The 13723-nt window shown below is 41.3% G+C and overlaps 1 long non-coding RNA gene and 2 pseudogenes across 2 annotated transcripts in view; 1 reads left to right on the top strand and 2 right to left on the bottom strand.

Moving 5' to 3' along the window:
* Window positions 1-13723, top strand: part of LOC123862529 (uncharacterized) — a 430798-nt gene that overhangs the window by 63313 nt on the left and 353762 nt on the right. The gene's annotated exons all lie outside the window — the stretch shown is intronic.
* Window positions 6796-7837, bottom strand: LOC135365279 (serine/threonine-protein kinase MARK2-like; annotated as a pseudogene).
* LOC123835490 (serine/threonine-protein kinase MARK2-like) overlaps window positions 7890-13723 on the bottom strand; it is a 34787-nt pseudogene continuing 28953 nt past the window's right edge.

Raw genomic sequence — 13723 nt, 5'->3', positions numbered from 1 at the left:
GCTGATTTTATAATCTTTTCCTGCTCACTAACATACTTATTAACAACTACCCTGGGATAAAGGAGGAAAAAGAACTCAACAATTAATATTTGGTGAGTTTTGAACAAATTCGATAAAAGGTTGGTTGGGAAGGATTTGAAACTCCTGGGTAGAAGCAAGAACTTTGATTATCAGGAGAGCTGGGTTTCTTTTCTGAAGTCTTAGCAAGCTGTAAGAAAACATCTTCTTTTAAGAAGACTGGCTTAAAGGAGACCTCTAGACTACCTCTTCAAGGAATAGCTTACTTCTCATTTGAGAAAGCAGAACAGAACTCCCACTCTCTTTATTGAAAGATGCAGATAGGTAATATGGCTTTCAGGCCCATGGATGTGTGTTCTAGTCCTCACTTTGCCATTCCCTAGCTATGTGATAACAACAGAAACAATATAAATAATAAAAACACACTGATGGCTTATGGTGCTATTGTTATACTCCTGGCATTTTACTTGTCTTATCATATTTCGTTCTTACAAAAAGACCTTATGAAATAGGAAAAACTATCTATTATATATAGGGAAACTGCGTCAGAGAGCACTTACGTAGTTTGTCCAAGGTTACTTGGTTGGTAACTGGCAGGAGTCTAACTCCAGAGCCCTTTTTCTTAATCCACATATCACACTTTCTCCCAACACTCAATTGCCTGGTCTCTTTGGACCTCAGTTTGTCTTTACAAAAGGGAAACTCTGATTGTTCTGATCTCGTCTCCCTATTGGAGAGGATCAAGTGAAAGGGAAGATGTTTTGAAGACTATAAAGTAGCAGAAAAATCCCAACAATTATTAAGGTAGACAAGCTGAAAGAGAGAAAGAGAGCGGAGGAAGGCTCCCTGGAGTGAGAATTAGAGTTTGACCTTCAGTAAAAGGGCTGCCATCATTGTGCTGACAGCCCAAACTGGGGACCTGGGTCACTTCTTCCAGGGCTGTCAGAATGGCAGGGGCAGGGGATGGATCGCATCCAGGCGTGAGAGGTACTAGAGTCTCTGGGCAGATTCACTCAGAACTTGACCTTTTGAATGTAAAACACTTGTCAGGTTGCCAAGTGCCAACTAGCCAGGGGGTGGATTCAGCCAGGAGAATAATATTCCTGTCACTTTTCCAGGGATGCTGTCTCTCTAACTGGACCCTATGACCACAGGGTCTCTTTTGGAAGAGAAATGGCTTCTACTGAACTCAGGGAATACCTAGAAACTGGGATCTCTCTATCATCTGGTTGGCATTTCTCAAGTTTTAAAACCCATTTCTCCATTTTATCAATGTGATAAATTCTGTAATTTGTATTATAAAAATAATTATATATATTTCATTTCCTAACTATAAAATTGTGCAGTTTGAGTGTTTTCACATTATGTGCCCCTACCTCATGTCTGGTAAGTCTCTGTGGGTGGGGTTTTGGTGTGTGTGTGGGGTGCTTGTTCTCTTGGGAATCACTGATATAAATAGTATATTTATAGAAATGTCTCAGTCAACCCATTTGGACAGGAGATTTGCACAAGAGAGCTCTGTGAAAAGCAAAAACATGGGTCATTCTATAAACTTGGTGGAAAAGCTTTCCTTTAGGAATCAAATCACAGAGGATGAGGATGAGAGGGTAGTAATTTAAGTCATCTACTTAGTCACTGACTACTTAGAATATGAATCCACATCCTTGTTGTTTAAATGTTTACAGTTAGGTAGGTTGTAAAATGGCTGCAAATTCTTCTCATCCCAGATCGTTCTCCTCTTTGCCACATGGTTTTTCTTGTCCTTCCATCAAGATATGGAGTCTTTTTTTTTTTTTCTACCTCGTAAATCTGGGCATTAAGAAATGTGATGCAAGCAGAAGCTTGAAAAATAAAAACACTGGGCTTGCCCTCGCTTGCTGCTAGGACCTCTTTTGTCACTAAATGAAGAAGCCCAGATCAGCCTGCTAGAAATGGGAAGACATGGGGAGCAAAGAGAGGGAGCCTAGAGGAGGCCGCTATGCCATCAGTTCTGCCAACCACCTGGCATATGAGTGAAACCACCCTGTCTTTGTTCGGGTTGCTATAATGAAATACTAGAGAGTGGGTAGCTTAGAAATAGCAGGAATTTCTCACAGTCTTAAAGGCTGGGAAGTCTAAGATCAAGAAGCCAACAGATTCAATGTCTGGTAAGAGGCTCGTTAATTGACAGCTGTCTTTTTGCTCTGTCCTCACATGGTGGAATGGGTGAGGGAGCTCTCTGGGGTCTTGTGATGTTGTGATTTATAATAACTATATATTTGATGTTCCTCTATTCCTGGCTCAGAGCTTCTAAGATCCTTGGAATTTCCTAAGTAATGTGAGCAATAAATGTGTCTTTTGTTATTCCTAACAAGCCTCTTTCAACCACACCTGAGTTTATGTTAATGAGGCAGCTTTTGGACCACCCTTAAGGATGGGGGCTACTTGCTGTGGGAAACAATGTTATGATTAGAGGGTTCCAACACCCCTGGAGATCGAGTTCCATTACCAAAGGCCAATGATTTACTCAATCATGCCTATGTAATGAAGTCTCCATAAAACTCCAAAAGGGCAGGGTTCAGAAAGCTTCCAGGTTGGTGAACAAGAAAGTGCTGGAAGGGTGGTTTACCCCAAACTCCTGAGGAACCAAAGATACTGTGCTCAGATCCTTCCCAGATCTCACCTTTATCTCTTTATCTTTTTATCACCTGTATTCTTTATTTGGCTGTTCATTTGCATCCTTAATATCCTTTATAATAAACCAGTGATCTAGTAAGTAAACCTCTTTAGCAGATTAAAGAGGAGGTATTGGGAACCTCTGATTTATAGCCTGTCAGAAGTGTAGGTAACCACCTGGACTTGAGATTGGCATCTGAGGTGTAGTGGGAGGGGAGCAGTCATGTGGAACTGAGCTCTTATTCTGTGGGATTGGATGCTAACTCTACATCAGAATTGAGTTAAATTGTAGGACATCCAGCTAGGGTCTTACTTCACTTTCTTTAAGGTGTCTTTTGATGATAAACAATTTCTTAATTTTTTTTTCATAGTCAGTGCTTTTTACGTTGTTTAGAAATCATTCCCTAGCTCAAGGTAAAAAAAATATCCAGTTAATGCTTTTTTTTTTTTTAAGATTTTATTTATTTGACAGAGAGAGAGACAGCGAGAGAGAGAGAGAGAGAATACAAGCAGGGGGAGGGGGAGAGGGAGAAGCAGGCCTCCCACTGAACGGGGAGCCCGATGCAGGTCTCTATCCCAGGACTCTGAGATCATGACCTGAGCCAAAGGTTGTTGCTTAACCGACTGAGCCACCCAGGCACCCCCAGTTAATGCTTTTTTGATTAAAAATACAAGTTTTGTTTTTTAAAAAGCACATGTTTTTAATACATCTGGAGTTGATTTTTGGATATAGAATGAGACAGGGATCTAATTTCTTTTTCTATATGGATTGTATTTTTTTTCACAGCTTTATTTATTGAACAGTTACTCCTTTTTCTACTGATGTCATATGCCACTTCTGTCATCTATCAGAACATCACATAAGTGTGTGGGTTTATTTCTGAGCTCTCTATTCCATCCTACTCCTATCCTATCCCGTCCTACCCTACCCTATCCCATTCCATTCTATTCTACTCGTCCATTTATCTGAGCTTGAACAAATATGACTGTTTTAATTATTGTAGATTCATAATATTCCTGATAGTTTGTAGGGCAAGTCCTCTGCCCTACTCTTCTATGGATGATCCTAGCCATTCTTGGTCTTTTCCTCTTCCATATACATATACATTTTAGAATCAACTTATCAAGTTCCATGTAAAACGCTGTTGAGATTTTACATTGAAATCTATAGATAAATTGGGAGAGAATGGATATCTCCACAATATTGTCTTTCTACCCATGGACATCCTAGATATTTCTTTTATTTAGGTCTTCTTAATATTTTAATAAGGTCTTATAATTTCCTATGTGGTTCTGACACACTGTGAGATTGTTTTAACTTGATGTTCTCTGAATTATGTAAATGGACTTAAAAAATTTTTAATTTTATTATATTATTAAAGATTTTATTTATTTTTAAAAAATTTTATTTGAGAGAGTGAGCACAAGCAGGAGGGAGAGGGAGAGAGAGAATCTGAAGCAGACTCTGCGCTGAGCTCAGAGCCCCATGCGGGGCCCGATCCCATGACCGTGAGATTATGACCTGGGCTGAAACCAAGAGTTGGATGCTTAACTGACTGAGCCACCAAGCACCCCTTATTTTTAAGTACTCTCTATACCAAATGTGGGACTCAAACCTACAACCCCAAGATTAAGAGTCACATGTTCTACCAGACTGAGGCCAGCCAGGTGCCCCTACAAATGGATTTTTTTTTTAAACTATATTTTCTAATTGTTTGTTGCTGAGCAAAGGCTTTGAAGTCCAAGAGACAATGCTGAAAGATGTCCACAGCTACAGAAAAAAGATGTACACATCACTTACCTTACAGCAGCAGCTCAGAAAGCAGCTCAAATATCATTAGAGTGCTGCTAGGAGAGAAGCTTGACCCCTATCTCATCAAGTTCCCCTGGCCACCCAGTCAGTCATGATGAAGATAGAAGATAGCAACACACTTATGTTCCTTGTGCATGTCAGGGACAATGAGCACCAGATCAGTGTGGCAATGAAGAAGTACCGTGACAGGAGCACCTGGGTGGCTCAGTCGGTTAAGTGTCTGCCTTTGGCTCGGTTTATGGTCCCAGGGTCTTGGGATCCTGGCTCCCTGCTCAGCGGGAAGCCTGCTTCTCCCTCTCCCACTCCCCCTGCTTGTGTTCCCTCTCTCGCTGTGTCTCTCTCTCGGTCGTGTAGATACATAAAATCTTAAAAAAAAAAAAAAAAAGAAGTACCGTGACATTGACCTGGCCAAGGTCAACACTCTCATCAGGCTTGATGGAGAGAAAAGGCATAGTTTGACTCCTATGAGCTTTGTATATTGCCAACAAAATTAAGATCATCTAAACAGTCCAGTTAGCTAATTCTAAATATAAAATTTTTTTCACCATAAAAAAACCTGAGATTGCCATCTGAGATGTAGTGGGAGGGGGGCAGTAATGTGGGACCGAGCCCTTATTCTGTGGGATTGGATACTAACTCTACATCAGAATTGTTAGCCAGCCTACTTGCTAAACTTTATTTCTAATAATTTATCTAAATATATTTTCTGAGTTTTATTTTTAAATAATCTTATAATATGCAATGAACTATAGATTTATATTCTCTTCCAATTCTTAGAACTCCAGTTTGTTTTTATCATCCTGGCTCAAACCTTCACAATGTGAATAGAAGAGGTATTAGTGGGATCTATCCCATTGTTTAAAAAGAATGATTCTAGCATTTTCCATTTAGAATGATTGCTCTGTTTTATAGATACTTCTGTGTCTTTTTGTTATGCCCTCATCATTCTTTGAGCTCTTCCTTACTTTCTGGAGCAAAAAGATGTTGCAGGTTTATCTTGTGTTTTCCCTACCCAGCCCTGGAATTAGCCATTTCTCCAAAGACCCTTGGTTTACTTAAGTGGAGGGTAATATACAGGACCAAGATCTAGGGGGTACTCACTATTATTGGTATATTATGTTGTCCTGTCTTAGTGGACAGAATGGGCACATACACATATGTATCTATATTAAAACTGTTGCGTTCACACTAATACCTCCAATTCCAATCCCAAACTACAGGGTATATTTTTAATTTCATCTTTTCCGTATTTGTGACCCTCCTATTGCAGTGAAAACCCTGATTTCCATTATCCTTGATGTATTTATTTGCTCAATTCCCCCTGTATGTAACCAAACTCTTGTATAGGCCCAAAACACAAGCAGTGGGGGAGGAGCAGGGAAAGGAGGAAGGAGGAAGAGTTTTGTTTTTTGTCTTTATTTTATATTTTATAGAACCACTTCCCCTCTCTCACAAAGCCTGAAGAAAAGCCACAGAAGGATAGGGGAGGGGAGAAGTGCCCCAGGGGAAACAAACCAGTCCAGTCTCTGCCTTCAAGGTGAGGCTGAGAGAAGGCTAGCAGATGGAGCCAGCTGGCCCCTCCTCTTTTCTCCCAGGTGGTTCCTGGTAGCCTTTTTTTTTTTTTTTTTTTTTTGTAAAGATCATTTTTAAAAGAGCAGTTTTAGGTTCACAGAAAAATTGAGAGGAAGGTAGAGAGATTTCCAATAAATCCCCTACTCCTACACATGCACAGCCTTCTCCACTATTGACATCCCCCACCAAAGTGGTACATTTGTTACAACTGATGACCCTATGTGGGCATTTAATCATCACCCAAAGTCCTTAGTTGACATTAGGATTCACTCTTGGTGTTGCACATTCTGTGACTCTGGACAAATGTATAATGACACATATCCACTGTTACAGTATCATATAGTTTCACTGCTCTACAAATCTGGCAGTCTTTTAAAGCTTAACTGCATTGGTTATTTTGTTTTTGAGGGTCATGGAAGTGCTGGGTATGCATTTAAATGAACCCTGCTGAGAGACCACTGTGGGAGTTTGCATACCTCCATCTTCCACTGCGGGGAGCCTCCTTGGCCCTGGGGTGCCCTGCATGCACAGCATCACCATTTCTGGTTCAGCTTGTCCTGACAGCTATTTGTGTCAAGCACCTTGCTGAATTCTTGCATCATCTTGTTGGGCTCCATGGAACTTGCAATGGTCATATTCCACATTAAGTGCAGCGAGTGTGGCTTGGCCCCTCCAGGGTTGAACATCTCCACTTAGTTTTTGCTTTTTGGTTCATTCAGTTTCCATCCCAGCAAATCTCAAACAAAGATGTCTTCATATACACTTGAAGGAGAACCTGCTGAAGGAGCCCCTGTGGCCCAGGGCTGGCTGTGGCTGTTGCAAGAGGGAGAGGCTGGGGGCACACTGGGGCAAAATCTGCTGGTCCCACACCTGCTGGAGCTGCCCAGTGTATATGGAGTTTGGTTTGGATACACCCTGGGGGAAATTGGCATTATCTGGGATTCCAGCACTGCTGTTGATACTGAAGGATGAAGGGGAGGCCACAAGGACATCCTGGAGGGATGTGCTGGGCTGTAGCACTTTACAGTTACCCTCCATGGTGGGGAGGCCCAGAGACCTGGTTGGGCAACGCCCAAGCTGTCTTAGATGCTTGGCATTGGCAGGAAAAGTCCAAGGAGACTGCAGGGGAAGCAGAAGCCCTGGAGGCCCTGGGACCCTGACATGATTAGGCTGTCTTTGCCCTTCTGCATGGAGGCTAGCCAAGGCTGGCTCTCCCCCAAAGTGGGGAATTCCTGCTCTCATTTGGGCTGGTAGAGAGATTGCTGTTGCAGAGGGGCCAGGGGTGGTCTTCCTCTCTGGACAGGATAGGGGGCTGGTAGACATGATGGCTTTGCTGCTTGCTTTTTGCCTTGTCTCCTGACCCTCTCAAGATTTGCCAGGTTCCTCTGAGAATTCTTAGAAATTGTTATGAACTGAATTGTCTGTCCACTGCCCCCCCCCACCCCATCCCACACCAAAGTCATATAATGAAGCTCTAACCCCCACTGTTGACTATATTGGGACATAGGACCTTTAAAGAGATGATAAAAGTTAAATTAGGTCATAAGGGTGGGGCCCTGATTTAATATGGCTGGTGTCCCAATACGAAGAGGAGACACTAGGGATATATCGGTGCAGAGGAAAAGGCCATGTGAGGACAGCAAGGAAGCCAGGAAGAGAGACCTCATTAGAAACCAGCCATTACAGCACGTTGATCTTGAACTTTGAGGCTCCAGAATTGGGAGAAAATAAATTTCTGTTGTTAAAGGCACCCAGTCTGTGGCATTTTGTTACAGCCATTGTAGTTGACTAATACAGCAATTAAAGGTAGGAATGACAGGTTCACTGAAACTCAGTGCTTGGGGTTGGCAGAGACCTTGTGCTATACCTTGTAGGATGGGGAGGGAGTGCTGCTGTTGGTCAGATCTGCTGAAGGCTGGGGCTTCAGGGTGAGGGTGTAGACCCGCAGCTTGGATCTCTGGTGTTCCAGGAGCAGATAGCTGGCTACCACCTCCTTGTACCTTTGGCTCATCAGTGAGTCCTGGAAATTCTCCCATGAGTAAACCGTGGACACAATCAACTCAGTTTGTGGGGTCCTTCTACTCAAGAGACTGGCTCCATGTAAGGCTTTAGTTCTTCATCTTTATGACACACATTCATCCATGGATCCTTCATGATTTGCTCTTAAGTGCCTCTCTTGCTGGGACATTGAGAATGAGACATTTCTTGAGCAGGTTTTCACATTCCAAGCTCAAGTCAAAGAGAATATGGTATATTCAACTCACTTTTCCCTCCTGCAGCTCCCTGAAGTTCTGTGCATCAAAGGCAGGGATCCACTGACCAGCATATAGAAAATGACTCCCTGGCTCCACACAGCCAAGGTGGGTGCCTTATACTTTGGGCCCTGGCAGAGTTCCAGGGTAGCATAAACGGGGACTGCTCCAGAGGGTGTCTAACTTGTTGCCAATGGTGGATTAGTTGCTGAGCCAAAGTCTGCAGTCTTGATGTTCATGCCAGCATCCAAGAGCTAGTTTTCTGTCTTTAAGTCTCTATGGACAATGAACTTGTGATGCTGTATAGCAAACACTATTTACTATACTGTACTATAGCATGATGCTGTCTATTTGTGTAATGTATAGCAAACACTATTTGGTAGAATTTGGCTTGGATCGCTTATTCTTACATACTTTCATGAGCCACTAGGTACTCACCTCCACTAGTTTACTCCATGACAAGGAAGCTTGTCCTTAGTCTCCATCACTTCACATAATCTCACTATGTGGGGATGATCCAAAGCCTTCATGATTTTTACTTTTTGGGATAGTCTCTGGAGGCTGGAGGAATTCTGTTGAGTCTTGTTAGTGATCTTTATGGCTACCTCTTCCTAGTCAGGATGTGTCAGGCCAAGTTCACCATGGCAAAGTACCCTTGCTGATGGTCTTGAATAGCTGGTTGTTGTCAACATGGTCTCCTCAGCAGAGCTGGCTGAGAAGCCCTGCAACGTGTTGGATTAACAGCTGGGCTTGAAAGCAAGTTGTCTCAGGATCAGCTTAAGCTTGAGATAGGCTGGTGAGAAGCTTGGTCCAGGTCATCTCAAAAGAAAATCACTTCCAAAGACCACTCACTGAACTGATCTTTATAATGGAATCAAAACATAATGGCAGACTAAAAATGAACAAAGACAAATACTAACACACTGAGAAAAGAAGAAATGAGACAAAAGAATAAATTTTAAAAATAAAGAAAAAAGAAAACTGGTAAGAAGAAAAAAAGGAAAAATAAAGTGAGAAAAGAAAAGTAAGTGAGAAAAAAGAAAAAAATGGAAGAATGAGAAAAAGAGAAAAAAATTAGTAACAAACAAAATATACAAAAAGCCCACAATGCCAAGGAGAAAACAAGCTAACTTTAGTCAAATGTCCTTCAGGTCACTGAAAACCAGCTTCCTGAGCTGGAAGGACAGCAAACCTAGGCCCAACCATGGGCTTTTATAAGTGCTTGGAATTCCATAATAATGGCTCTTTATGAGGTCACAGCAAGAAAGGGACCTATTATGGCTGGTAATCATCCACAGTGTTTTTCTGGTTTTTTGTAGTCTTAAGAATCTGTTTGTCTTAAAAAAAAATTACCGAGAACCCCAAATAGCTTTTTGTTTATGTAGGTTATAGTTACTGATATTTACTTTATTAGGATTGAAAACCTGTATGATGCTTCAGTGGCTTTTTCATTTCTAGTTTGAAAAGCTGTAGCAACTTTTTTTGTCTTAGAGTATTTTTAAATGTCCAAATAGGTGGGAAATTTTAGTTTATCTTTTTCTTAACTTTTTTCATTCTATTCATATTTCAGTTTGTATCTGTAAAATAAAATGACTCTATATAGTAAAATATAATTAAAATACCATTCTAAAAACACTGATTCATCTATTCAGTGCCAACATTTTTAATTCTCATATATTTTGAAATCTTTTGTTTCTCAGGTTGTATGCTTGAATCGGGATCCAAAAAAGGTCCACGTATTGTGATTGGTTGATATGTCTCTTAAGCCTCTTTTAATCAGTTTTTGCTCCATCTTTTTTCTTTCATAATTTATTTTGGAGGAATTCAGTTTTCTAATGTCCTTCCGTCTGGATTTGCTGATTGTATTCCTGTGGTGTAAATTAACAAGTTCTGTATTTCCTGCAAATTGATTGTTCAGTCTTGAGGTTTAATCAGACTTTATGTGATCTTTTTGGTGAGATGCTTTCGTGGGCTCTGTGTTTTTTAATCAAGAGGTACATGGTGTCTGATGGTCTCTGTCATGTTAGTGGACTTCCATTCTCATGCCGAGATCCATTAACTCATGACAAGTAGCAAAATACCATATCATCCTTTTAATTATTAGCTGGAATACTTTTACAACGAGAAAGGTCTATCTATTTTTATAAACTTTCTAACCCAATTACCTTTTGGTCAGAGATGACGATCTTTGATTCCTGTTCTTGAAATTTGTTGGAGGCTTTTTTAATGGTCTAATACACCTACTTTTTTTTTCCAGTTGTTTTTCATATAGGGCTTCTAGGTGAAATTTCACTTCAACAAATGTTCCTGTGACAAAAATGTATCTTGAAAGGTTCTGAGCTAAGTCAAGGGAATAAATGGCTAAGTGAGGAATTTGGGCATATGAAACATCTTGGATTTTTGAGGTCCTGAGAATATTTGAGATCTTTTTAGGGGTGAAAAGATATAAAGGCAGCCACCTACAGTGCTACCCACAGCCTTTAGAAGTGTGCCCAACATGCAGTGCATGTTCAATGTATTTTACCATTGTTATTAGTATATAATCTAGCGATCTCATTTTATATGTGGGAAACTGGGGCTCATTCATTTGTTTGTTCATTCATTAAATGTTTCCTGTGCCCATATGGTCTGAGAAGGCACTATTCCAGGTGCTGGGTAAACTGCAGAATAGAGTCCCTGAGTTGTGTTGTTTTGTTGTGGGGTGGGGGAAACAAATCAACAAATTAACAGGTAAGTTGAGAGGGTGATGAGTGATATGAAGGGAATAAACAAGGTGATGTGTTAGTGCTACTGGGTAGGGCATTACTTTAGACGGGGAGCTAACATTTCATAAGAGACTCCTGGACAGGGAGGAGCTCAATAAGGGAAGATCTAGGAAAAGGACTTTCTAAGCAGAGGGTTCCACAAGTTCAAAGGCTTTTTGGTGGAAACTGGCTTGGCGTAATCAAGTTGCAGAAAAGCCATAGGTGTGGCAAACAGGCCCAAGGGTGGTGGAAGGTGAGGGGTGGGGCGGGGGTGAAGGGGCAGAGATGAGAATCCAGTTTTTCTGGTGGATTCTACACTGGTAATTTTGTATCTCACTTTGCGTGATTCTGAGCCCTGGTATCTGTGTTTCTTCAGCAGAACATGTGCAGTTGCAAAATACAGTGTTTTAAAAAATCACTTCCCTAACCCTGTCTGTCCCTGCTCTGAAGTCTAGACCTGGCACCTTAGGAGGGCAGTTCTGAAGGAAACATGTTTGCTTTGCCACAGTCTGGGTTTTCTTTCTGGCCTCTGCAGCCTGTGTGTGCCCACGGACCTTCAGCGTGAGTTGCTGATCGCAGCAGGGTTGAAGACTCAGCCCCAGGACGATTCCTGCTTTGCGCTCTGCCCCGACCTCTGGTGGACTCGGCTTGTTAAGACATAGATCAGGCTAGACACGGGAAGCCTTTGCCTCCTATCACCACCTGCCGGTATTTGGCTTGGAGTGTGCACTGCGTTGGGCCTCCAGGACCTGCGGAGAGGCACAATTTCAGACACTGCCATAGGGTGGCTGGATGGCTTTTGACCATCCAGCACGTCTTACTTTGGTACACGAACCATTCTTTAGAGTTTGGATGGCATTACTCCTGCCTGTACCTGGAGCACAATGGGTGGGCGTAGGATCCAGCCTGACCAATGGGAGCACGTCATTCCTTTGGCCTCAGGGATTGGTTCATAAAGAGCACATGACCCAAACTGGGCAAATCAAGTCTTTTCTCGGAGCTGGTACAGGAACCTTGGGAGAGAGGGCGCCTTCTTCTGGATTTAGAATTTTATAGGTCACGTGTATCTGGATTGCCAGTAGCCATGCCATTGGCCACATTGGAGAGAGGCTGCCTGAGAATTAAATCAACATTGAGGAGGAAGGCGGGGTCTGGAAGTTCAAAGGGAGTTATCATTTCAGCTTCTGCTTATTGCCTAGAGTAGGCCAGTATATTCCTTTTTATTCTTAAGCTAGTTTCAGTTGGGTTTCTGTCACTTGCAACTGGAAATCTTTTTTTTTTTAATTTTTAAAGATTTTATTTATTTATCAGAAAGAGAGAGACAGAGGCAGGCAGAGGGGGAAACAGACTCCTTGCTGAGCAAGGAGCCCGATGTGGGGCTCGAACCCAGGACCCTGGGATCATGACCTGAGCCGAAGGCAGACGCTTAACCGACTGAGCCACCCAGGCACCCCGCAACTGGAAATCTTCTAATTAATACAATAAATACTAGCGATTGTTATAATCAACATAGTAGTAGATAATCAAAGGTAAGTTTGAAGTAAATATGATGTGGCACTTTATGACTCTTGCCACATTTGGAATTATATTGTATAGTCATCGGTATGACTATTATAAAATGTCGGTCTCTCTATGAGCAGGATCATGTTTATTTTGCTTATCACTCTAGCTCACTGGTTGATAGTAAGTTCTCAATAAATATTTGTGGAATGAATAAATAGTTATGTGGCAATCTTTACTGGTGTGAGAATCTAATTGCCATTATCCAATACAGTGGTTATCTAGGGGAATGCCCTGTTCTTCAGCAAGTTATGCTGAAGTGAAGTGTTTATCTAGGGGAATGCCCTGGTTTTCAGCAAGTTATGCTGAAGTGAAGTGTTTAGGAGTAAAGTGGGATGATGCCTGCAACTTAACTGGCTCAGCAAAAAATAAGTACATAAATAAATAAATAAATGAAAAAAAAAATATATCCGTGTTAGAGAAGAGAAGGCAAACATGGCAAAATGCTAATCATTAGTGAAATTAAGTGGTGGCTACAGAGGTGTTCATACTATTCTTTCAACTTTTATATGCTTAAAAATGATCAAAATTTAAGTTTGCAAAAGAAAAAAGATTACCATTATTTGGATGGGCACTTATGTTTGCCCTGCCTTTAAGAAACTTCCAGTCTCACAAATGCTGTGATCCGAAGGGGCACCTGCACCCCAATGTTTATAGCAGCAATGTCCACAATAGCCAAACTATGGAAAGAGCCCAGATGTCCATTGAGAGATGAATGCATAAAGAAGATGTGAGATATATATATATATATATATATATATATATATATATATACACACATATATATATACAATGGAATATTACTCAGGCATCAAAAAATTGAAATCTTGTCATTTGTAATGATGTAGATAAAACTAGAGAGTATTATGCTAAGCGAAATAAGTCAGAAAAAGACAATTATATGATTTCACTCATATGTGGAATTTAAGAAACAAAACAGGATCATAAGGGAAGGGAGGGAAAAATAAAACAAGACGAAATCAAAGAGGGAGACAAACCATAAGAGACTCTTAATCATAGGAAACAAACAGGGTTGCTGGAAGGGAGGGGGATGGGGGGATGGGGTAACTGGGTGATGGCCATTAAGGAGGGCACATGATGCAATAAGC

The sequence above is a fragment of the Mirounga angustirostris genome, unplaced genomic scaffold, assembly GCF_029215605.1.
Source record: "Mirounga angustirostris isolate CCGP_5_RB_7025 unplaced genomic scaffold, mMirAng1.0.hap1 SCAF_7, whole genome shotgun sequence".
NCBI classification, from domain to species: domain Eukaryota; kingdom Metazoa; phylum Chordata; class Mammalia; order Carnivora; family Phocidae; genus Mirounga; species Mirounga angustirostris.
Note: the sequence above shows the minus strand (reverse complement) of the source record. Positions and strands in the feature narration are given on the sequence as shown.